This window comes from Anabrus simplex, chromosome 7 (genome assembly GCF_040414725.1).
Source record: "Anabrus simplex isolate iqAnaSimp1 chromosome 7, ASM4041472v1, whole genome shotgun sequence".
In the NCBI taxonomy this organism is placed as follows: Eukaryota; Metazoa; Arthropoda; class Insecta; order Orthoptera; family Tettigoniidae; genus Anabrus; species Anabrus simplex.
In genome coordinates, this window is record NC_090271.1 from 237,786,006 (window position 1) to 237,812,945 (window position 26,940).

The 26,940-nt window shown below is 40.6% G+C and overlaps 1 protein-coding gene across 3 annotated transcripts in view; it reads right to left on the bottom strand.

Annotated features, from left to right (window-relative positions):
- Positions 1-26,940, bottom strand: part of LOC136877515 (anoctamin-7) — an 865,825-nt gene that overhangs the window by 234,241 nt on the left and 604,644 nt on the right. The window lies entirely within an intron of this gene.

A 26,940-nucleotide genomic window follows, 5' to 3' on the forward strand; every position in this document is an offset into this window, starting at 1 on the left:
GAGCCGCGGATGCAATCTGCGAGTCATGCAGTCTTGACCCAGTTTTACGACCGGATGCTTTCCACGTCACCAGTACACTGTGGAAGGATAAAAAGATAATCATATGGGCTCTGTTACCGTGTGTAAGTTAATTTCACACTATCTGGCTGCTTGCTCGTCAATGTCGACGTTCCGTTTTACTCTAAGCCTACTAGATGGCAGAGTAAAGAGAATCTCTTGGGCGTCTAATGAATTATGTTGGACAAACACCAAATATGTCCCCAGATATCTTTTACATGCCGACATCGTACGAAAGAGTGTCAAATTGACTTTCTTCAAAAATCTGACAACCTCTGCCGGGTTTGAACCCGCTCTCTTTCGATCCTGAGGCCGAAATTGTATCACTGATCCACAGAGTTGGCTTGTAGAAGAAAACATCCAACAATTGAGCACATATGTGGTGTTTGACAGAGTCGTGCGAAAATTTAAGACAAATATCCATTTCCACAGTCAGACGTGGCTACAGTCCCTGCGAATCGAGCCAGGGACCCTCATTCAGCCAATGAGCTGGATTGAGAATATTAGTTAATAGCTCGACTGCGCGTTCCATTAATTGCCCCAGAGGAGCCAAGGTCAACCAATTTACGAGCCAGAATTCTGCAATACAATCGATGACGGTAGTTAGCTAAGTGCCGCAACCTGCGGAATCGATACCTCGACATTTGTTCGACCATTCCCATTGAGTGGTCGCATTCGCAGGGAGTTACAAAAGAACTGTATTCGTGGGGCAATAACGCGAGGAAGTCACCTATAGATATACGATATAAATACAAAACCAGTTTGAGGAAACAAGAATGGCAGGAGGTGAAAAGGAAAGACATTGTATCAGAAAATCTCTTATCCAAAGCAATGAAGAGACATCTTAGGACAGCAGGATATTAAAGAAAGTTATTGAAGTAAATCTTAACAATAGAACTCATCTCTCTATTCTGTTCGCGACCTGCTGTTGACATCAGCTGTAATATTGTGCAATTTATGCTATAACTTGTTCACAAAGGTCTGTTGACTAGTCTGGCAAGGGAGTCATTCGAAATTTGATAGCCACAAGATTAATATTGGTTATTTTAGAAACGATTCAGTTTAATTTTCAAGGTCTAATCAGTTTCTTTATTGTACAGGCCACAACAGTTGAGGATATAAACCAACCACGCAGACAAATTACAAAGTGAAATCACAGACGCAACAAAATCACTTGAATGAAATGTCATATCGCTTTTAGTGCTGGGATATCCCAGGACGGGTTCGGCTCGCCAGGTGCAGGTCTTTCTATTTGACTCCCTTAGGCGACCTGCGCGTCGTAATGAGTCTGAAATGATGAAGACAACACATACACCCAGCCCCCGTGCCATTGAAATTAACCAATTAAGGTTAAAATCCCCGACCCGGACGGGAATCGAACCCGGGACCCTCTGAACCGAAGGCTAGTACGCTGACCGTTCAGCTAACGAGTCTGACATCACTTGAATGGTTTACTTTCACCATGTTCCTTGCTGTAACTAGCGAAAGAAAAGATACTATCAGATCTGAATGTTAGAAATAATAGTCTAAGAATGAAATTCACAACTTTAGGTGATCGTCTCGCAAAATTCTGATCACATTGGCTCATAATTTGTCAAGAAACTAGTTCTAAAAACGAGTGTTTTATATGTACTAAATTATATGAAGTTCGCTTCAAATCTAATGGATCGTTTTTTCGAAGTCCGTTTTCTCCAATCAAATCAATGAATCACCACTGCTCTGCACTTAGGGCTGTCGTCCTGATGTCAGATTATCTATCAATCGTTTACCTCGTTTTCTCTTAAATTATTTCATAAAGGTTCGAAATGTGTCAAACTTTTCCGTTGGCATATTATTCCAATTCCCAATTCCGCTTCTTACGAACTAATATTAACCCATTTCATCCTCTTGAGTTCCAAATTTATCTTCATATTATGATATTTTATACTTTTAAAAACTACTCAAGCTGCTAATGTAAATCCATGCTCTATCTTCGATGCTAGCTAGGAACATACCGCTTAGTCGAGAAGCTCGTCTCTAACTCCTAAGCTTCCCGGGCTTACCAGTGAGTTATACTCTCTCTCTCTTTTACATCTTCGTTATGCAGAGAATGCATATAGCTCGTGGACTGCAATAGTGGCACAACTGAAGAAAACAGAAATGAATTTAAAGCTTCTGACGGACCGCAGACAGAAATTAAATTCATCTGCAACACTGGCAAAACTTACAATGTTTCACTATTGATAAATAGAATGTGCTACGGGACTGCCGACCTCCAGGTGCAGACTGAGATGAACTTGTCATTTGTTGTTGATTTATTTATTTACTTATTTATTTATTTATTTATTTATAGTACGGCTACACATTATAATTAGGCGTGTAAAATTAACAATACTTTATATTATAAATATTACACTGACGCATTTTATGACATCAGTTGTTATCAGGAAATCTATGAAATCCCCAATTATAGGATCTGATCTTGCAGTCCTGTATAATGTGGTGGATTGTCTGCCTGTCAGTTCTACAGCCACATTGTGGAGACCGTAATTTACCTCACTTATGGAGATAATCTGCGCAACTACCATGGTTGATCCGTATTCTAATTAAGACAGACCAAATTCTGCGAGGTTGTTGAAATGAAGGACTCCTCATGATTCAGGGTAAAGTTTGATATCTTAGAGGGCAGTATTCTTGCAATCATTGCATCCAGAACTGACAAGTTTGAAATTTGTCATGGTTAATTCCCTACCAGTGATCATTGGTGGATGCCTAGATATTAACTCGTGTCTTTGTAAATCTTCCATGTCATTATGTATCGGAAACTGAGGGTTGTCAAATTCTCTTGTACCCCGAAACAGAGCGTTCTTCCGCTGAAGGTCTGAAGGAGGTACCAGGTGTATGCGCGAGTTTTTGGCGGTTTTCGTGATAAAAGAACCCCGTAATTTTAGAACGAAATTCATTTTTTAAATTCAAAATGTAGGCCATCGGCTTCTACTCACTTCGCCCACCTTTCAGGTAACTTATCTTGTGCGGCAAACCATCAGCGAGCCATTTTCCAACTTCCTAGAAATTGTTGAAGTGCTGCTCTCCAAGCGCGTGCTCCATTGCGTGATACTCAGATGGCGCCAGATCGGGACAGTACAGCGGGCGCGGAAGGATGTCCCATCCAAGCGATTTCAAGGCGTCTTTCACTGGTTTTAGTGTGTAAGACGGCGAATTGTCGTGTGACAAAGTCACAATCCTGTCGTATTTCGAACAATGCATTATTTAAATTAATATTTACCGAGCTCGATAGCTGCAGTCCCTTAAGTGAGGCCACTATCCAGTATTCGGGAGATAGTAGGTTCGAACCCCACTGTCGGCAGCCCTCAAAATGGTTTTCCGTGGTTTCCCATTTTCACACCAGGCAAATGGTGGGGCTGTACCTTAAGGCCACGGCCGCTTCCTTCCCACTCCTAGCCCTTTCCTGTCCCATCGTCGCCATAAGACCTATCTGTGTCGGTGCGACGTAAAGCACCTAGCAAAAAATAATAATAATAATAATAATAATAATAATAATAATAATAATAATAATATTTGTTGGCGATAGCGTTGTGCATTAACGGTTTCGTCTGCAATTTGCTCGTCTTCGCACTTTTGTGGTCTTCCAGAGCGCGCACTGTCTTTCACATTTAAATCACCACGTTTAAATTGTCGAAACCATGTCTTACATGTTCTAATTGACGGAGCGTGTTCACCATATGTTTCTACCAGCAAACTATGAATTTCCACAATCTTTCTTTTGATGAATGCAATGCGTGCCGCAAATGTTCTTTTTCAGCCATAAACGTCGACATGATCACTGAACGGTACAACACAGATGCTACTGTCTGGCGGACTCAACTTGTGTGTGTTGGTAGGTTAATGTCAGATGAACAAACTGATGTGGCAAATTCATACGCTGCATACTGTTCGCTGGTGCTATCTCTTAGTGAAACCAGAAAAGACTTAAGCATACAACTGGTATATGACTCAAGATTGGTAACCAGGAGGTGGGTATTCTTATAGTTCCACTGATGATTCGCATTGTGCTGTTGAGCTGAATGTCAAATTATCTTGTGTGAGCGCTGTTAAGTCACACTTCTTTGTTGGTGGAATAAGGAGCTATAAGACAAGGAAGGCCAATCAGCAAAATTCGCATTTATGAGTTATGCCACTATTGCAGCCCATGAGCGACATACTTGAACAAGTAGTAACAGAACTTTATGTCCATCAAAAGCAACATGTTCTTAGACTTCCTGTGTTGAGGGAACGAGACGGTGGGAAATATTCAAAAGAGTTTGAAATGGAGATGAGACAAAATTGCTGGGCACGGAACTTGTCGGACAGCAATAGGAACTTAATGACTTAAGATTCTCCTCACAGTGGTAGATTACAAACCGCATGAACACCTGACAACATAGTTATGGACAAGAAACTTGTAGCTTTGAGCGAAATGTCTCACCAACAGGTGCTTGGCGAAGAAAGTCTGTAAAATGCTACTGGAACGACTGGGATTGAAAAAAATATTTCTCCGGGTGGATTCTGAGGGCTTTGAATGCTGCTCATAATTCAAAGTTAGAAACTTCATTTTGTTCCGTATTGAACTGTTATTGGTATTGAAAAGGTGGACCTTTAACATTTTCATTTTACTGTTTGCAGTGAATTCCTGGCCGTACAAGAACAATGCGAATGATTTTCTTTCGAGAATTGTGGAGAGTGGTAAACAAAGACTCCTCCAATTTGAAAGGTTGACGAATAGGAAATGGTATGCGAATTCATCCTCAAAAAGAAAATTCAAAGTGAAGTGTCCGGCAAGAAAAGAGACTACCTCGTGACGACTGCCGCTCGGACGTGCTGGACCAGCCTTTTACCGTGGAGGTACACATACGCACGTTCTGAGGTGGCTTTATGCTGTTGAAAGGCACAGGAGACATTGTTTTTCTAATGAATGTTGCAATTTTCTGTAAAATTATGTAGGATAAAAATTAGTTTTATAGGTAATATCGCGCATTAGTTTTGGAGTGACCCTCGTGGTTAAAATCTACTTATTTCTTCACATGTTTTTATGGAAACTTCAGCACTTTCCAAATTATCTGACACATTATTGTGGCTTCCAGTAGTTTGTGAAGAAAGTTTAATTCTTTACACCAGTTGCCTACCAGCACTTTGGTACGTATTTGGGCTTTGTTTACGCGGGAGAACTCTTAATATGCATCTTATTTATAAATATTATAGCGTTCGACGTTTCGGATATAGTGTGTTTTTAACTCACAATCTACCGAATGCATGGCGTTCAGTATTCCATAAATACTTCAGAAGTTTTATTATCATTATTGGGACCATCCTACGTCGTGAATCGCCACTCAGGAGTACAAGACCACCCCCTCCCTCTCTGACAACTCCCAGGGAGATGTTACTGAAAATTAAAACCCTCGAGAGGACTGGGGGTCGAGAATGATTCTGGTGAATTCTGCCTCTGTCTTGTCCTTGAATGCTATGGCCTTCCTATACAAAGCGGACCGGACAAGCTTAGTTGGTTGTTGCTGTGGAGTTTGCTTGGATGAATTCAGTACGGAGTGGAAACGGTGGACTATTCCATTTGTTAAGTGGATTTCTCTTATATTCAGCTTTGTTCTGTCGTGGAGCTGAGTCTGTCTTCAGTGAAGTCAGGAATCAGCGCGGAGACTTCGAAGACTGTTGGTGCAAGCGACTTGTGTGATAGACTGTGCACAATGTGCATTGTTGGAAACTGGTTGGAACAAGTGTGATTGTGTTGACTTGTAGGTGATAAAATGAACAGCCAGTGTGACACTGTGAGTAGAAAGAGCACAAACAGTGTGTAAGTGTATACAAATTTAGCAGATCGAATAAATATTATTCATCGAATGAAACTCTGCCATTTATGTTTATTTTTTATTTCACACGCTACATTTACATTCTTCTTCTTCTTATTATTATTAAATTAATGCTTTCAGTATTCAGCCCGAAGGGATGAGGTGGGCTATCTCAAGAGGAACATCCTGTCTAGTTAAGTAATTTTGAAACATTATGGAAAGGGAGATGAAAAGAATGAGAATTACTTTTTGTATTATGTCCCAGCTTTCATTCAAAACACGGACAGGAAGGACTGCACCACGCCGTAACAGTTTGTGATAAACAGTTGAAAGGCGGTGTGCCAATTAAGCAGCAACTACCACCACTACTTGTAATATTTTTTTCTGGAGTGAAAAGTATTGTATAATATTATCTCTAATTTCAGAAGTGCATTGGGGGAAATTTGGAAACAAATCGCTGAATAAGCAGAGTCCCAGTCCTAACGTGGGACAGTGGAGTTTGGTAACTGCCTGAGCCACTCAGCCCGACAATAGAAAGTGCACGTATCTCCTTACTTTATGGGTTCCTTCAAGTAAAATTGCGTCGTTTATAGCAGCGTTGTCGAGAAAGGCCACTGATGGCTTTTGCTTTGTCGATACTGTGCCCCGAAGTCTCGAGAGTGTAGAGTGACTTTTGAGAATTCCAGAAAGTCTAACATCACCAATTCTGAGCTTAGGAAGTCTTATCGGGAACGTCTCAAAGTTGAAGTGGCCAAGCATCGTGAGGAAGTCCCAGCCGAGGATGAGAAATTCAAAACCCATGCTAACTGGATCCTATTTTACCATGCGTGTCGTACGTCAACACCTCGAACACATCTAAGTTCGTATAATTATAAATTTGTGTTATTTTCGGTTTACCGAGAATACGCCCTATTATTGATTTAAGTTTCTATATTGAGGGTGGTAATAGTCCTTCAGATTCTCATATTGCAGAAAAGTCCGTTCGTGAACATCTCGCAAAAGTGACGCGACTTTCGTACTAAACCCCGCTCTGTCCTGAACTTTTATGTTGCCCCTAGGTGATATGCAACCGTCATAAAACACTATAGTTGCGTGTCGAGCTGGTGGCTATGATCAAAAAGGCGTCAAGTTTTATAGTGTGACACCACTGTTAGTCAGTTCGAGTCTCGTTGGATGCAAAAATGTTTCACCGTCAGAATGTTGGCCGGTAGGGTAAGAGAGGTGTTGGTAATGAATTTCCAAAAAGCCTGGATTTAATTCAAAACCTCTCGGCAATGTTCACTGTGGAGTGAGGGCATATGAAGCTGTTGATGGTGAATCGTCCGTCGGATGGAGACGTTAAGCCTTGATCAGACCCCTTGGTGCTATTCAATCGGATTAGGTTATGTGCCGACACCGGCTTTCACCCTCTTCCTAGCTCATTATCATCCTGCGACATCCAACGCAAAACTCTTCGTACATCATCATCATCATCATCTCACACCCAGATCCGCAGGCCAAATAAAGACACTCCCAACACAAAGCCATACACTAAATAATTATACATATCTACGTACTACCGGACGTTCCAGTTCTAGGCTTGCCTATTATAGTTTTACTCAGAACAATTTTTTTCTCATTTCATTCTACGTAAAATCCGTTTTAGAGAAAACAAAAGATTTAACAAGTGGAGATTGATGGTTGGTGGCTATTGTTTTAAGAGGAAGTACAACTAGCCAACCATCCTCTAAAATGTTAGTCGAGCCACTAGATTTAGAAGAAAGCGAAAATCTAGTCTGTAATAATTCGACCGGGCAGGAATGGAATGCATGAAGCCCTCCATGTTGTGGTGAGGATAGGAATTGTGCCGGCTGCCGAAGCCTGTCGCTTTTCTATGGGACAATAATTAATGCTTACAGATGAAATGAAATGCTACTGGAGAGTGTTGATGGAATGAAAAATGACAAACTGCAGTACCCAGGAAAAAGCCTATCCCGCCTCCGCTTTGTCTAATACAAATCTCACATGGAGTGACCGGAGTTTGAAGCACGACACACAACGTGTTGCCGTCTGAGCCACAGAAGCAGCTTTAGAGAAAAAGTCATACTGAATTGATGTACTCAGTAGTTGTTGAAACAGCCTTATTTTTACCGGAGATAGTGGTGAAGAACTAAATGTGACTGTTCGAAATGAAGCAATACCAGATAGGGATAAGTGTATAATTATTATGAGTTAAATCGGCCTAGAAAAACTGAAGAATACTTTGATAATAGACTCCTTAATTCTTGTTAAGTATATTTCCATCTAATGTACTGTACATACCGAATGGATGTTTTCAGTTAAGGTGATAAAATGGAGAATTGAGAAGAAAAATTTAGATTTAATAAAAGGAATGACTGTGTGTGTGTGTGTGTGTGTGTGTGTGTGTACCTCAACTAAGACGAGAGTTGTGTGGAATGTAATAAAAAAATTGAAGAAAGAACTCTCGTGGCACGTTCCAATGACACGTACTTGTTGGAAGTGTAGACTGTACTAATTAAATATTACTTTGTAATACACAGTTCACACTCGTATTATTATTATTATTATTATTATTATTATTATTATTATTTGTTAGTTGATATGCCCTTGATATTTTCGTCGACTCATTAAATGCCAGCGGTGCATCGTTTTCTTGCTAAAAAGTAAAGAAATCATTCGAACCTTCACTGGAACACTTTCGTATTTGACTTTGCTACGACCTTGCTATCTAATCCATATCTTAAGTGACACAATGAGGTAACCTACAGACAGCTATCTGCCTGGTAACCACGTGTCTTATAGGTGAGTCTCTATTTGTGCCGGGTTCCTCCTATTTGACCTCCCTTGGTCAATACTTGTTCTCTTCTGGCCGTGATGGTATTATGTTTGAGAGATAGAGAGTCATACTTTCACACGTCCGTAGCTCATCGCCATCTTTTACCAATACCTTGATTCTTCGAAGTATGCTTTTGATTAGTGTTACGAGAAGACTGCTGTCTAGTTTTACCTCTCCTTGAAGCAATAATGGCCGCCACTTTATGAACTGAAATATGTGAGGTTACAGTCGACTGCGTGCTTGTGGATGATTTACAATGGACAGAAAACCTAAGCAATAAATATATTAGCCTATTTATTCTTTCACTCTGCTTTTCGATATAAAATAGAGCCTATAAGAAGGAATACATAATAACTATAAACAATAACTATGTACCAACAGATTGTGATGGTGATTCCTGTAAGCGTAAATGCCATGAAGTGATTATTTCTTCGTGCCTCAAATTATGGAAAGAGGGAGATGACCCTTCCAATAATGAAGATGGAGACAAAAAGGAATGGCAATGAAATTCGTGAATAAACAGTTTCTTCGACGACTATATAAAATATCATCGTCAGTACTGCGTTGCACTAACTACATTTATTAATGTTCACGGACACGTGGAGGTGTCAAAGTTTTGTCCCTCAGTATTTTTATGTGGTGGTAAATCTAAAGACGAGGCCGACTTATTTTGGCCCCTTTAAATACCACCAGATAGAGCTAGAATCGAACCCACCAGCTTGGGCTGAGAAGACTCCTCTCGTATCTTTGCCACCCTGCACGGCACAGAACAGCTTCATTAGCCGAGTTCTCTTAGTGACTGAAGAGACTAATTTTAATAGCTGTGTTTTTTGAACAACCATAGAAACAATTTATTGGCCGACTTTCCTCAAGTGACATAGCATATAAACTTTATTAGCTAATTCTCTCAACGGCCATGCAATATAAAAAGTGTATTTTTCATATTGTCAAAATAGATGCCTCGTCAGAGAAAGAACCGAGTTAAATTGTGTAATCCAAACTGATTGTCTCTGTGCACAGATTGAAGTTTTACGCCTTTCGAGTGTATCGGAGCAAGTTCAAGCCGTATTAGAAGATGTGTCATTGGTTTTAGAAAGACTGATAGCAGTGTGACTTAAATTAATACGGTACTATAGAATTGACTGTTGTGAGAGCTTTTTTCTCAGCTACTTGTCTTAATGCTGACCTGTGTTGTCGAGCTCTTTGATTGTTCCTTCGCTTCGATAATGTTTCTTTTTCTTTTTTTATCAATATCTGTTACTAACCTCAAGTCCGCTATGGTTTGACTTTAACGACGATCGAATGTATTTCTTTCACATGGACTAGCTAGTTTGTGAACACCCCGAGTGACTAGAATCTGTATAGGCCTAACTAATTCGTTTGAAACTTCCGTTTCTTGTTGTGAATATAAGCGTGTTACTTTGAAACAATGCTGAATTAAATGCGATTTAAGAAATAAATGATGATGGTTATAATGATGCTTGTTTAGAGGGGTCTAACATCAAGGTCATCGGCTCCTAATGGTACGAAATGCTATGACAATTTTAAAGTCCAAAGTTCATCCACTGACCAGAATTCAAAACGTGATGAAGAATGAATGGATGAATATGAATTTAAAAATATCAGTGGATCCGACCCGCAATGCCTCAACTTCCCAGAAACGACATGACTGACCAAAATATTGCTTCCAAGCACAATCCTGAATCGTTGGTGCTTGTTGTCTAAAGGGGTTCAATATCCAGGTCAACGATCCCTCATAATAGCACTTATCGTCCAATGAAGTAGAACGATGGTATTTCTCAAGTTGCGGTACTAATCAAGGGTAGCGTAAACTCACGGTCTTCCAAATATTATGGTACTACTCACAAGTATTGTTCGTCGTACAGGTAACGCAGATCTATGGCGTTTCTCACATAATGGCGGCACCCGTAGGCAACGTAAACTCATGGTGCATCTCACATAGGTGTACTGGTACTAGGGACTCGTACTATCCCGAGGTGTTCCTCACATAGTGGGTACAAATTACAGTCGACCCAGACCAACAGTGTCACTCATATGGTGGTACAAATCACAGGTAACGTAAGCCCGTGATGTTACGCATATAGTGGTACTAATCACAGGTACTGGAAACCCACAGTGAACCGCTCTCTGCTGCTACTAATCACAAACCTACTGTGTACCTAACATAGTAGAGACTACTCGCAAGTAAAGACGACCCATGGCTTTCCCCACGTGATGGTACTAATCACAAGTAGTTTCATGGTTTGTTTAGAGGGGTCTAACATCAAGGTCATCGGCTACTAATGGTACGAAATGCAATGACAATTTTATAAAGTCCAAAGTTCATCCACTGACCAGAATTCAAAACGTAATGAAGAATGAATGGATGAATATGAATTTAAAAATATCAGTGAATCCGACCCGCAATGCCTCGCCTTCCCAGAAACTATATGACTGACCAAAATATTGGTCGCCCATTTTAGACGCCTCTTACGATAGGCAGGATTAACCGTGGGTGAATCTTCGTCTGCGTCCTCCACCCGCAGCGGATGATTTAAGAAATAAAACTTGAATGACTGAAAGTTGAGATTTGGAAGATTTGCATGCAACAGGAAGGAAATGTTTGAATTTAAAAATATGCATTGTTTTATAATCCATTGTTACATTTGCAGTTATTTCATTATGGCAATCCTCTTTTGCATAGTTCATACATTCTTTGTCCATTAACATTTAACACCTACAAGAAGGTTTAATATATTCCTCTTCATAAATGGAACACAGTGTAAATATACTAATGTTTAACGTAAATAGCGTGCTATGCTTAAGCAAGATGAAAGATGTAGAAAAAGGTTATGTATTTTACTGGTAAAGTTTTAAAGTATTGTATATGAACAAAAACTTTATCTGTACCAACTAAGTACCAAAAAGTTCGAAAAAACAGGGTCGCTGGCTCCTTGCCTGAACAAAGGACACTTATAGAGCTTGGCGCAGTGAAGGACTGCAATGCACAGTGGTTTGTTTTGCTGGCAAGATAGGCTTCAAAAGTTACCAAATTCCCCCTTTCATACATTATTAGTCCAATGACAAATGTTCCAGTATCAGTCGGCTTAACTCAATAGCGAATTGCTGGCTCTAGTCAGGTCCAGTAGCCCATGCTCTGCTACTGGTTTAAACTGCAGTTTGAAGTTTGTAAATTCCTCTGTCGAGTGAGCCCACAGTTCTCTCTCGACGCTCGGAGACAGTGGAAACTGTGGAAGTGGATACTGTATTTGAGATGCAGTGTGGTTGCTAAGGAGGCTGCTCGAGGGTTACACATTGTGCCCGTTTCCTATAGAGCTCGGTTGATCAACTCTCATTGCCGAACAACATAGATTGTGTTAGGTTTTCCTAAGAGGGAGATTCTTCATTTTACGTCCTGCTGTGGCCCTCTGTTTCTTAAACCAATATTCTCATTTGATGACTTGTCTAATCTATCGATTTTTCTTATAAACTATATATTTTTGGATATCTCCTGACTGGAGAATTCCCAAGACGTAAAGAGTGTAAACTGTGGGACAGGCTAGATGGGAGACACTGTAGTTCCTCAAACTCACTCCAGCCACTATGAGACGTACACCTGGGATTTATTTATAACTGCTGAGTGGCTCAGATGGTTGAGGCGCTGGCCTTCTGACACCAACTTTGCGGGTTTGATCCTGACTCAGTCCTGTTGTATTTTAAGGTGCTTAAATACGTCAGACTCGTGCCAGTAGATTTACTGGTACGTAAAAGAACTCCTGCGGGACTAAGTTCCTACAACTCGGTGTCTCCGAAAACCGTAAAAGTATTATTATTATTATTATTATTATTATTATTATTTTTAACTACTGCAAGGCATACTCACAAAGACCTGTAGTCTTAAATGAAGATGGTATTTAAGAAAAAGCAATTGTTCTTGACCAAAGCGTGCAAATATGATTGCATCTATGGGATGTTCATGGAGGCAATTAATCTGCTGCCTGATACTGCTGCACGGGTTAGGAGGATATGTTTCTAAGCATTATAACTGGAGTCCTCCTGTAAGAACCATGCAGCAGATCTTCCAGCGAAGAGAGACTCCTCTCATCAAACCTGGATGTGCAGCATACGGCGAGCAATGTTCATCCCGTCAACCGAAAAAAATAATACTCCTCCAGTTTTGAATTATCCATAAATCAATTGGAGAAATCAAACAGAACATCAAGTTGAAAAATATTGTAACTGGTCTGTGCCTGAGATTGTGATGATGATGATGCTTGTTGTTTAAAGGGGCCTAACATCGAGTTCATCGGCCCCTAATGGTACGAAATGAAATGACAACAAAAAGTTAAAAGAATCCACTGACCAAAATAAAAAAAATGTCCTGAAGAACGAATGGATGGACATGAAACACAAAAAACAAAAAACAAGAAAAACAAAAAACCAGTGGATCCGATACAAAAAATGTCAAATTGTATTACCGACCATGGGACCACTTATAAAGCACAATCCTGAATAGAGGATGCTTGGTGTCTAAAGGGGTCCAAAATCCAGGTCTAAGGACCCTCAGAATGGTACATGTCGCGAGTAAAGTAGAACCATGGTATTTGTCATGTTGGGGTACTAATGAAAAGTTGCGAAGACTCACGGTGTTCCACACAAGTATTGTACTTCGTACAGGTAACGCAGACCTATGGTGTTTCTCACACAATGGTGTCACTCATAGCCAACGCAAACCGATGATGTTCCTCACCTAGGTGTACTAGTCACGGGTGCCGGTATTCCCGTGGTGTTCCTCACATAATGGGTACTAATCACAGGCAACGCAGACCCGCGATGTTGCTCACATGGGTACGACGCACGGGTACTGGAAACCCACAGGAGAACCCCCTCTTCTGATACTAATCACAAACCTATTTCGTACCTAATATAGTGGTACTACTCGCAAGTACAGGCAACCCATGGTGTTACCCACGTGATGGTACGAATCAAAAGTAGTTTCATGGTTCTAATTCAATCATCCCTTGGTCGCCCCTTTTAGTCGTCTCTCACGACAGGCAGGGGATACCGTAGGTGTATTTTTCGTCTGCGTCCCCCCACCCACACGGGGCGGAGAGAGAGAGAGAGAGAGAGAGAGAGAGAGAGAGAGAGAGAGAGAGAAGAGAGAGAGAGAAAAGAAGAAAGAAGGGATCAGTCACTTTGAAAAAGGAAGTAACGGACAATGAAAGGCAAGGGCCACGAAGGGCATGAAAATGAAAGACTCCCTAGGCCTCGAATGCTCTAATACCGTCGGGGTCGGAAAAGAACAAGAGTTGACCAAGGGAGGTCGGATAGGATAGACGAAAGTGAGGAGCCTAGCACAAGTAAGTGGAAGCAATGCCAAGACTCAGCTAAGGGCCCCGAGGTCGCCAATCCACACTCCCAAGTTGAGAGCCCCTTGGGCCCCTTTTAGTCACCTCTTACGATAGGCAGAGGATACCGCGGTTATATTCTACATGTGCGTCCCCCACCCGCAGGGGTAGTGTGTTCGGTCCGCGCGAGGTATTTTATTTCCCCCAAGTCCACCGGCAAGCCGGTTAGGAGCCCCCTATCCGCCACCTGGGACGCGCCACGTGGGAGTATCACCTCTCCCCCTGCTACGCCAGCGTAGTAGGTTCGTGGGATGATGCTTAAAGTGTCCTAACATCTAGGTCATCGGCCTCTAATAGTACGAAATGAAATGACAAATTAAAAGCCCAAAAACATCCACTGACCACAATTCCAAACGTGAGGACGAAGAATGAATGGATGAATGAATGGACGGATGGATGGATGGATATGAATTTAAAACGATCAGTGGAACCGACCCACAATGCCTCACATGCACAGAAGCAGGCGTAGAACAACAGTATTACTGACCACGGGACTGCTTATATAGCACAATACTGAAACGATGATACTTGTAGTCGAAAGGGGTCCAAAATCCAAGTCAGCGGCCCCTCACTATGGTACTGATCGCCAGGAAAGTAGAACCATGGTATTTGTCATGTTGCGGTACTAATCAAGAGTAGGGTAGACTCCCAGTATTCCACACAGTATGGTACTATTAACAGGTAATGAAATTCGCACATTGCGGCGCCATTTGCAGGCAACGCAAACCTATGGTGTTCATCACAAAGTGTACTAACCAAAGGGACTCGTACTATCCCGTGGTGTTCCTCATATAGTGGGTACTGATCATAGGCAAGCCAGAACCATGGGTTCCCTCATCCCATGGTGTCGCTCATATAGTGCTACTAATCACAGGTACTGTAAAAGCCGTCGCGCTCTCGTTTGCTACTGATCACAAACCTATTTGGTACCCAACAAAGTGGTACTACGCGCAAGTAAAAGTGACCCATGGTGTTCCACGCGTGGTGGTACTAATCACAAGTAGTTTCATGGTTCTAATTTGATCATCCCTTGGTCGCCCCTTTTAGTCGCCTCTTACTACAGGCAGGGGATACCATTGGTGAATTCTTCGTCTGCGTCCCCCAGCACAGGGGGTTGTCACATTTGACGTAGACCTCCCTGTGGGTGGCGGTTGTAGAATACACCCACGGTATCCCCTGCCTTTAGTAAGAGGGACCTAATAGGGACACGAGGGCTCTGAATTTGGGAGTGTGGGTGGCAACGAAGGGATAGAGCTGAGCCTGGCATTGTTTCCACTTATACCAGGTTCTTCAGTTGACTTTAAAGTATTTCCTATCCGACCTCCCTTGGTCCTCATTCTCTCCTGATCCTACGATATTAAGTTAATGTGACGTACGGATTCAGAATTTTCACGCCCTTCGTAGCCCTTCTCCTTATTTACCCACACCTTAATTTTTAGAAGGACTGGATATCTTCCTTCTCTCTTATTATTAATATATAGATGATGGTTGTTCAGTTGTACTTCGCCTTAAAACAATAATCACTACCGCGACTTATATAAATATAAGTTACTTTACGTCACCACGACACCAAAAGGGGTTATTGTGACGATGGGATAGGAAAGGGCTAGGAGTTGGAATGAAGCGGCCGTGACCTTCATTAAAGTACAGCCCCAGCATTTGTCTGGTGTGAAAATGGGAAACCATGGAAAAGCATCTTCAGGACTGCCGAAATTGGGTTTCGAACCCACTATATCCCGAGCTGCGTGCCCCTATCTACACACCGAAATCGCTCGTTACCACTACTTTAGGGCTAGGACCACACGTGCGTGATTTCAAGCAACGTTACTGCGTGTGGCCATATTTGCGTGTTTGCACGACGTTGTATATTGTGCAGTAGCAAAGCATCGCTATTGCTCTGCATATGGAAGGAATTCCATTAAATAAAAACTCCGTTGTTGCATTATGTGCTGCGTTGGTTATTCGTCGATGTTACAGAAAATATTGGATCCATCCTTTAATAAGTGACAGGTCATAGAGTGGACAAGTTGTGTTCCTACACAAACTAAAAGGCAACCAAGAGAAAGTTCTGAGTATTACAGAATGACCATGAACTCATTTGAAATAATTTTCTGTTTGTTGAAGAAAGTTATCAGCAAAAGCAACATCTCTCCCAACACAGCACCCGTTACTGATAATCAAGAATCTCTTCATGTCTGTTTTTAAATTCTTGGTCTTTGTACCGTAAAGGCACGGGTACTTTTGTAACTCCAAAATTGTTGACTGTAATTCCATTTTGCAAAGTGAAAGTACAAAACGAATGCAGATGGACCACGCCCAATGTTCCAACCAGAGCACAATACCACAGCGTCTTCATTCCACAAGTGCGGCCAGGCACTAAATTGGAAAACACGTAAACAAAATGGATCTCGTCCAATTCTCGAGCGGGCGACCTTTAAGACGTGCCTTGCTTCGTATCCCGCAGCGGGAAATCACCGTGTGTATGGACGGTCCCGTCCAAGTTAGTGGTGTGCATTTTTGACGCGAGATTTCACTCAGCAACACAGCGTGAAATCACAAAAGTGCGGCAGCAGCCTAAGTGTCATTGTCGAGATCAAGAACAGACAACTCGAATCATCGAATGTCCATATCGACCTGATGAATACTGCTTCCCTAGCACTGTCCCGGCTGAATGTTCTACCTGTGTATAGTTTACATGGAACTCTAGGTAGTTTGTACATACCACGTGATAAATACAATTCATGAAAAATTCCTAAGTGTTTACCCTAACATGTAGCGTTTACACCGTGTGTTTACATTACATTATTTAAAGAATTCTGAAGTATAAGTGCATGTATATATTAGTCCTGTAGCTAAGTGATCCACTAGCAAGCTATTTACATGCAGGTCCAACCTCGTCCTAAGTAGTTATATCAGTTTCTTGTTAACCCTCAGTACAAATTAATATTGTTACCGGTAGTAAGGATGGATATGGGGCACCCTCTCGACACTTGATCTTTACGCTTAGAATGTCGAATGTTACAAATATTACCTCGTGGGTCATTGGGACCCACCACCAAGCTCTAAATAGACACTGATTTTATAATAAAACTACGACATTTTGGACAGTAAGCCGACGAAGGAACGCCGCATCCTTCAAAATAACATCGAACCCATAATACAGGGAAGATGGATGTCATTGCCAACTACACCACAACAACAGCTCCTGAACGAACGATGATGCAGCTTGTGATACTACATGCCTGTAAGCTGTTTACACTCCAAGATACCCTTTTGTGTGCCGGGCGAACAGTGTTGTCTCTCGCCCGACCTAGCGCAAGACCAATGGTGTACTAGCTGTGCTGTAGGCAGCCCGCCAAGCCCATCAGCTGATCGATTCAGGAGGTCTAAGCGAATGTTGGAGTTGTTGTGAAAGTAATACATAGTGATTGGAAGCATTCTTGGGATAAATCTAAATTCAAGGGATCCGGTGCTTAACATGAGATGTCTTCGTTGAATTGTTATCGTATAGCCCTTTTCTTATGGAAATATAATTTATTGCGAGTTTAAATACAGTGTGTGAAAGTTCGCAGCTGTCACAATGCCCAGAAGTCGTGCGCACCACGGTGAAAAATTCAATAAATTATCGAAGTGAATGAACAATATTCTCATTTCCTTCTAATGAACACGTTATACATTCATGGAAGAGGAAAATCTCAACCGAAAATGTAAGTGTTATGAAAAATTCATTTTACTGAAGATGGAATTGTGAGGGGAAATTATAGCAACACACGCTGATCGTGAGTTCTGTGTTAGACTTTCTACTTGTTCAATATATTTACAATAGTGCGTTTAATTGTTTATATAGAAGAAACCTAAGAGTGACCAATTATAGTTGAAGTGAATCAACACTTGTGATATTTTTTGGGTTAGGTAATATTGAGAACGCGCCCTACCTTTCCCCGCCAAAACTACTGTGAAGTAAAAATAAAACCCAGTCTAAAATGTAGAACTTTACTTTAGAAAACCTAACCTTCTATTAAATGATTTTTGCGTTATTATACATAGGTGTTAAAATTATACTATTTCTAGCCCTAAACATTTAGGTATTACAAGAAATGAAACTTAATTCCTCAGCTATTTCAGTGACTGTGAGAAGAAGCTAACATATTGCTGGTCACTGCGTTAACATTTGGGTAAACATCGCCTGTTCCAAAGCAACTATAAAAAAATCGTACAAATGTTTGTATGGAAGAAGGGGTCACAAGAAAATCTGAAAGATTCCAAGAGAAAGAGCACAAAAGCTACTGTAGAATAAAAATAGCAATTATATTATATATTATACAATTATATTATTATTATTATTATTATTATTATTATTATTATTATTAACAATTTCAAGAACTATAGTGATGTGAAACGCCCAGTAGAGGAGAAAAATGTGGTTGCAGCATTTATGATATGAATAAATTGGTATTTCCTTACGTTCGTTTTGTCTGTATTTTTATTAATGCATAATAATTATCATTTGTTGGGTACATAGACGAGTAATACAATCATTGTGCTTTGATCACATTTTAAACCTACTGTACTGTTCCTAAAATGGCTTAGGCCTACCTTGCAAGATATCAAACTATCGCAGTTATCTGACCTGTTATATAAATGCAACACTTGTGAATATATTTTAACTGAAAGGCACAGAGGTATCATGTGCTTGTATTGTGCTTTTGAATTACGATGGCAATGGGTGTAACCAGTCCACACTAATTGTGTTGTCACTAGCCTGACCTAGAGAAAGGGAACCAATCTTCTTCTTGATATGCTCACCCCGTTTCCCGGGATTTACGTGTACAAGTGGTACCATTGTCTGTGCAAGTGACGTAGCCGCCAAGAACAAAACGGCATCGTTCTCCGTGCTAGTGCAGTGCGCTCTGTCGGGACGGTGCCATACTTCTGTCCTAACAGAGGAACACTGTGCCTGAAAAAAAAAAACTGTTTTGGATATAATTTGATCCACAAGCATTCCATTTCACTCTTTTTGAATTCAAAGCGTTTGCAAAATCGCCGCATAGTTCTGTATACCCGAAGTGAACGCCAACTTACGGAAAATACTTCCGGAGGTATTGTTTACAATTTTGAAAACAATCACTACCAATTGAAACCTATCTGAAGAAATCTTTGACGTACCAAAACTGAGTCTTCTTTCTTGTAGTAGCGCCGATTTGGGGGTGGAGGGGCAGGGAGGGGGGTTTTCCCCACCCTCTTGAATTGAATTTGAATTTAATTTATTGATCATGATTTACATGCCACTGAGGCTGTAAAGCCCCTTTATGTAGCGTCTTCTTTTAATACAATACAGATTTATTATCACAGTAACTACATTTTTATAATATTAAAGTATTAAACTAAACATAAAACGTAAAAAAATGAAAATACAGATACCAAATCCAGTAAGGTTAAGACATACATTATATAATAAGTAAGAAAGTAAATCATTAAGCCCTTCTGTTATTTTGGACTACATGGATTTAAAGAATATAAAGCTAAGGCAGAGAAAATTTTCTTCGAAATATACATATTTCTGATTGTTCGACACAAGAATGCCTGATCTCAGCCTCTTGCGTACTCCTCCAGAAAGATAGATGTTAAGAAGTGCTTTAGTTGTGTACAGTTAGTGTTATTTGCGAAACGGTGAAGATTAAAGACGTTAAAGATACGTGATGCAGTTCGTGGAGAAAAAAAATAATTCTATTTTAGCTGCCTGAAGCTAGGAGTTATAAAATAATGTGCAAAACCTGATGTCTTTTCAGACAATTATTTCCTTTAATTTCTTTTACTGAAAGCCTTCGTGGCTCAGGCGGCAACGAGCCGGCCTCTCACCGCTGGACACCGTGGTTCAAATCCCGGTCACTCCATGTGAGATTTGTGCTGGACAAAGCGAAGGCAGGACAGGTTCTGTCATATTTCATTCCAGCAACACTCTCCATTAACATTTAATTTCATCTGTCATTTATCATTGCTCCAGAGGCTTCGGCAGCCGGCACATTTCCTAACCTCGCCACTAGATGGAAGCTTCATTCCATTCCTGACCAGGTTGACTGGAAACAGGCTGTGGATTTTCATTTTCATTTCATTCCATAATTATTAATAATAATGTTATTTGTTTTACGTCCCACTAACTACTTTTTAAGGTCTTCGGAGACGCCGAGGTGCCGGAATTTAGTCCCGCAGGAGTTCTTTTACGTGCCAGTAAATCTACCGACACGAGGCTGTCGTATTTGAGCACCTTCAAATACCACCGGACTGAGCCAGGATCGAACCTGCCAAGTTGGGGTTAGAAGGCCAGCGCCTTAACCGTCTGAGCCACTCAGCCCGGCATTCCATAATTATTAAGAAAAAAAAAAATTCTTAGCCGAAATACACAAATGTCATTTGTCGCGGCTAACCGAATTTTAAAGCGTCACAGCAAGTAGTGAACAACCGCGGAGCTATGTATAGCATGATATTCGACGAAAGGTAGCAGGGGTATATTTTTGCCAAGGTCACCCACTTGCCGCGCACGTCCGTCTGTCTGGCAGTCTCACTCAATGTGTGTGTCAGTTCTTTGTCTTTGTCACTGTATAGTCAAACTCTAAATGAATTTTAATTGTATAATCACTCCGTACTTCTATTTCATTGTAATACATGCGTAATTTTGTTCCTTTGGTGAAAGTTTTATTGTATAGTACCTACTATTGTTACAGTATATAATTCGATAGACTGTCAACCTCTAGCCCCACTCCGCGCATATCCCCCAGACCAGGGTACTTTTGTTATCTATACATTTTTGTGCCGCTGCCCCCTCCCACTTATTCAAAATCGACGCTACTGCTTTCTTGAGAATTGAATGATTCTTTTTTCAAACAGTTCAGGAAAGGCTGACCTCTTAAACACATGTTCTATCACACCGCTCATAATACTACGATCTCGCAAAAAGCACCACTGCTGACGTCCTTTTAGTCTCCCGTTTGGAAGATATCTCTAGAAACCTAGCACGTTTCCTACGCAGTTATAGTCACGTTGCTGAGAGCTGGCATTCCGGAGATAATGGGTTCGAAATCCACTGTCGGCAGCCTTGAATAGGCTTTTCTTTGGTTCCCCATTTTCACACCGGACAAATGCTGGGGGTGAACCCTAAGGGCACGACCGCTACCTTCCCAGTCTTCGTTGCCGTGCGGTTCGACGTGAAAGGAATCCCCAGAACAATGCTTAAAAATTAGATTAAGTTGATTATACACCGTCTAACAACATGATAGTTCAAACTTTCAGAAGACATTCCTCACGCATAGAAAAATAAAATAAGTTATATCGACATTGGTCCGGAAAATATTTCCATGTCAGAACTCATTTTCTACAACTCTACACAGTACATGCATTAATCATGGGAAGCATACAGGAACAAACGTACCAGCATACCACATGAAATGTTCAAACTGCCCTCCCATATCTGAATCACTCACCTGATTACCTCCACGAAGGAGCGATATCAAATGAATGGAGAGCTGCTATAGTAGCCGCTGTGTACAAAAGGAAGGAATGAGAAACGAAGCGGATAATTGCAGACCAGTCAGCTTAACATGCGTTGCATGTAAGCTTTGTAAGGGCATTCTTTCTGATTATACAGTATAGATAAGTTTGCGAAATTACGAACTGGCTTGAGAAAAGGCAGTTGGGGTTTAGGAAAAGTTATTCCACTGAAGCTCAACTTGAGGGGTTTCAGCAAGATATAGCATTTAACTTTCGGGACTGAGCTCGATAGCTGCAGTCCCTTAAGGGAAGTTAGGACTGAATTTATAAAAAATAGTAATTATTGATAGAATTGAGTGGAATTTGGTTTATGGTCTCCTAATGTTGAAGTAAGGTCATATACCAATTTTTAAGGAAAATCGCAACAGAATTTTCTGAGAAATTAACACTTACAATTTAAAATTTTTAAAAATCGATAAGCATAAAAAATGCTCGAGCTGAACAGTTACTTCAAATATCACATTGAAAACTGGTGTACAGGCACTTCAAGGTATGGAAAGAATTTTAACAGAGAGAAAGTCTGCATTTGTAGTCCATGAATGTGTTGGAACAAATGTGTTTTATGTGTTAATGTTTTTCTCAAATTATGCTAAAAAAATACACCTTTGAAGGCTACTATCTTCTAAAGTATCAACATTATAAAAAATGGTCAAATTCATAAGGAGTAGTAAAATCCGTATATTCAGAGCTTCAACCTTCTGTTAATATCAAGACAATACAGGTGTTAACAACCCATGAAATTCTCATGGAATTTGAAACCAAATTGGTTCAGCTGGAACATCTTAAATACCTGAAAATGTATATTTGAAAGAAAACACATTTCCGTAAGTAAAAGCTAGTGGATGGGGACTTAACCGGACATTTAAATGTCACGCTAGTACTTTAAAAATGGCGGGAACCAAAAAATACCACCGCCAAATGATCCGCAGGAGTCCGGCGTACAATCATATGCACAAATTGGAAAATCGATCATTTTTAGTTTTTTCTATCAAAAACTCAGTCCCAGCCTCCCTTAAGTGCGGCCAGTATCCAGTATTCGGGAGTTAGTGGGTTCGAACCCCACTGTTGGCAGCCCTGAAAATGGTTTTCCGGCAAATGCTGGGGCTGTACCTTAATTAAGGCCGCGGTCGCTTCCTTCCCATTCCTAGCCCCTTCCTGTTCTATTGTCGCCGTAAAACCTATCTGTGTCGGTGCGACGTAAAGCAAGTTGTAAAAATAAAAAAAGTTTCAGGAAGTCAAATTGAGTGTATCGCGATTGACTTAAGGCGTTTGGCATAGTAGATAATGGAAGACTATCGACAATAAGTGCAATTAGACTAAACAATCGACTGAGTGAATGGGAGGCTATATTTCTAAAAAAAAAAAACCCTCAGAATTGACATTATCTGATACCGTAATCATTAACAGGGGGATTCCTCAAGGTAGTATTACTGGACCTTTGCGTTTTATTATACAGGTTGATTCAGCTAAGTTGGCCACCTCAAATATCTTCTAATCCATTTAAGATATAGACATTCTGTTTTCAAATTCTTAAATGGTATTAAGGGGATCATAAAATACTATCCTATTCCTTTCGATTACATACATATTGTAATTACCGAGAAAAAGGTAGCAACTTTGTTTTTAAAATGGGACTATACTAATTTCACCAAACAGAAAAATGAAGAATTGAGCGATAAATTCAGTGATGTGCTTATTTTGAAAATAGGCCTACGACTAGTACTATTGGAGACATTAAGGGTTTCGTATGTGTGGGTATTACAGGGCGATGCGCCACTCGCTGTGATGTCCAGCGTATTGTGCTCCTGCATGACTCACGCTTTGTTGGTAAACACACATCAATCGGTCACTACTGATCTGCACTTAGGGCAGTCACCAAGGTGGCAGATTACCTATCTGTTGTTTTCCTAGCCTTTACTTAAACAATTGTAAACAAATTGCAAATTTATTGAACATATCCCTTGGTCAGTTATTCCAATCCCTAACTCCCCTTTCTATAAACAAATATTTGCCCCAATTTGTCCTCTTGAATTCCAACTTTATCTTCCTACTTTTAAAGACACCACTCAGACTTATTCGTCTACTGATGTCATTCCACCCCATCTCTCCACTGACAGCTCGAACATACCACTTAGTCGAGCAGCTCGTCTCCTTTCTTCCAAGTCTTCCCAGCCCAAATTTTTCAACATTTTTGTAATGTTACTCTTTTGTCGTAAATCAGCCAGAACAAATCGAGCTGCTTTTCTTTGGATTTTTTCCAGTTTTTGAATCAAGTAATTCTAGTGAGGGTCCCGTCACTGGAACCATAGTCTAGTTGGGGTCTTACCAGAGACTTATGTCCTCTCCTTTACATCCTTACTACAGCCCCTAAATACCCTCATAGCCATGTGAAGAGATATGTACCCTTTATTTACAATCATATTTATGTGATTACTCCAATGAATATCTTTCCTTATATTAACACCTAGGTACTTACAGTGATCCCCAAAAGGAATTTTCACGCCATCAATGCAGTACTTAAAACAGATGACTTTTCCTGTTTGTGAAACTCACAACCTGACTTAACCTCGTTTATCATACCATTGCCTACTGTCCATCTCACAACAATATCAAGGTCATTTTGCAGTTGCTCACAATCTTGTAACGTATTTATTACTCTGTACAGAATATCATCTGAAAAAAAGCCTTATATATGATTCCACTTCTTTACACATATCATTGAAATACTTTGCATATAAGAAAACAAAGGTTCAATAATAATACTGCCTTGAGGAATTACCCTCTTAATAATTACAGGGACAGATTAAGCTTCGCCTACTCTAATTCCTGAGTTCTATTTTCTAGCACCGGGCGAGTTGGCCGTGCGCGTAGAGGCGCGCGGCTGTGAGCTTGCATCCGGGAGATAGTAGGGTCGAATCCCACTATCGGCAGCCCTGAAGATGGTTTTCCGTGGTTTCCCATTTTCACACCAGGCAAATGCTGGGGCTGTACCTTAATTAAGGCCACGACCGCTTCCTTCCAACTCCTAGGCCTTTCCTGTCCCATCGTCGCCATAAGACCTATCTGTGTCGGTGCGACGTAAAGCCCCTAGCAAAAAAAAAAAAAATATTAGCAACATAGCCACCCATTCATTCACGCTTTTGTCAAGTCCAATTGCACTCATTTTTTGCAGTAGTCTCCCATGATCTACCCTATCAAATGCCTTAGAGAGGTCAAACGCGATACAGTCTATTTGACCTCCTGAATCCAGGATATCTGCTATTATCTTACTGGAATCCTACAAGCTGAGCTTCAGTGGAATAACCCTTCCTAAACCCAAACTGCCTTCTATAAAACCAGATTTCGCTAACACGTCTAATATAATCAGAAAGAATGCCTTCCCCAAGCTTACAAGCAATGCATGTCAAACTGATTGGCCTGTAATTTTCAGCTTTATGTCTATCACCTTTGCCTTTATACACAGCGGCTACTATAGCAACTCTCCATTCATTGGGTATAGCTCCTTCATGTAAACAATAATCAATACGTACTTCAGATAAGGTACTAAATCCCGACCCCTTGTCTTTAGTATATCCCCAGAAATCTTATCAATTCCAGCTGCTTTTCTAGTTTTCAACTTTTGTATCTTACTGTAAATGTCGTTGTCATAGGTAAATTTTAATACTTCTTTAGTATTAGTCACTTCCTATATCTGGACATTATCCTTGTAACCAACAATCTTTACATACTGCTGACTGAATACTTCTGCCTTTTGAAGATCCTCGCATACACACTCCCCTTGTTCATTAACGATTCCTCGAATGTCCTCTTTGGAACCTGTTTCGAACGTATTACATACATAGCATATTGATGGCGTTGTTCATTGTCAAAATATTTTAATGGTCAGCCACATTCTTAAGAATAAACGTAGAAGAAGCGTTCACAAGAAACTAAATGGGCGAGTTACGTTTCATTTAAAATTTTAATGTGTAAATTAATTCAATTTTCTCAGGTTCGCCAGTGCTGAAAGAGTACAGTACTTATTTATCTTATGCAGTAAGATTGTTTCACATATTTCGGCTGGGATACAGGACGAGGTTAAGTGGGGAAAGTGCTCATGGACATAAGAGACGGCATTCCACACATGCCATCATTGTACGATTTCGTTCTAAATAGACTACTGCTGAAGTGGAGAGAAATGTGGATGTGCCTGGAAGAGACTTAAATAATACCATACACTCAACGACTTTTCGAGCGACTGCACATTTCTGTGCGTGATGCAAGTGGTTGAAACGAGACAGAATGAAATTATGCTCCTATAAATAAAAATACCTGAACTTTTTGTCTGAACAGCTGACGTAATAACAGTAATATATTCCCAACTAGACCACTGCTTGTTGCTTACGTACATAAATCTTACGTGTTGGCTTTAAGGAGGACCAAAGAGCCCAACAATAATGTTGTCCGTTAAATTTGCATTCGTTCTTTCCAATTCATTGGATTTTAAGGTTGTTGATTTCAACTCTTGTACTATGTACTCATGACAAGAAGAATAAACATTTAAATTATTACAATTTCACCGCTACTTGGTCGTAGGCAATGAAACAAAAGCTTTTTAACTCCGAAATGCTGTAAGCCTACATCATACTGTTTTTTCGCCCCCACTCCCCCGAGATGTATAGTCCTATTTAAAAGGCAAAGTTGCTAGCGGTTTCTAGGTAATTACGTATGTGATCGAGAAGAATAGGATGGTATCTTATGAGCCCCTTAATACAATATAACAATTTGAAAACAGAATTTCTATATCCTTAACGGATCAGAAGACATCTGAGGTGGACAACCTAGCTGAATCACCCTGTGTATCTAAATAATTAATTTCGTGTGGCTATTTCTAGCCGAGTGCAGCCCTTGAAAGGGAGACCCTCCGATGAGGGTGGGCGGCATCTGTCATGTGTAGGTAACTGCGTGTTATTGTGGTGGAGAATATTGTGTGTGGTGTGAGAGTTGCAGTGATGTTGGGGACAGCACAAACACCCTGCCTCCGGGCCAATGGAATTAACCAATGAAGGTTAAAATCCCCGACCCGACCGGGAATCGAACCCGGGACCCTCTGGACCGTAGGCCAGTACGCTGACCATTCAGCCTACGAGTCGGACTATATCTAAATGATACGAGTAAAGAACTGGAATCAGAGGGAAGGCTTTTTGCGTATGATCTTATACTTTACGAGTAATAAGTGACAAGATTGTGAGAGAGTACAAAAAGAACTTGACGATGT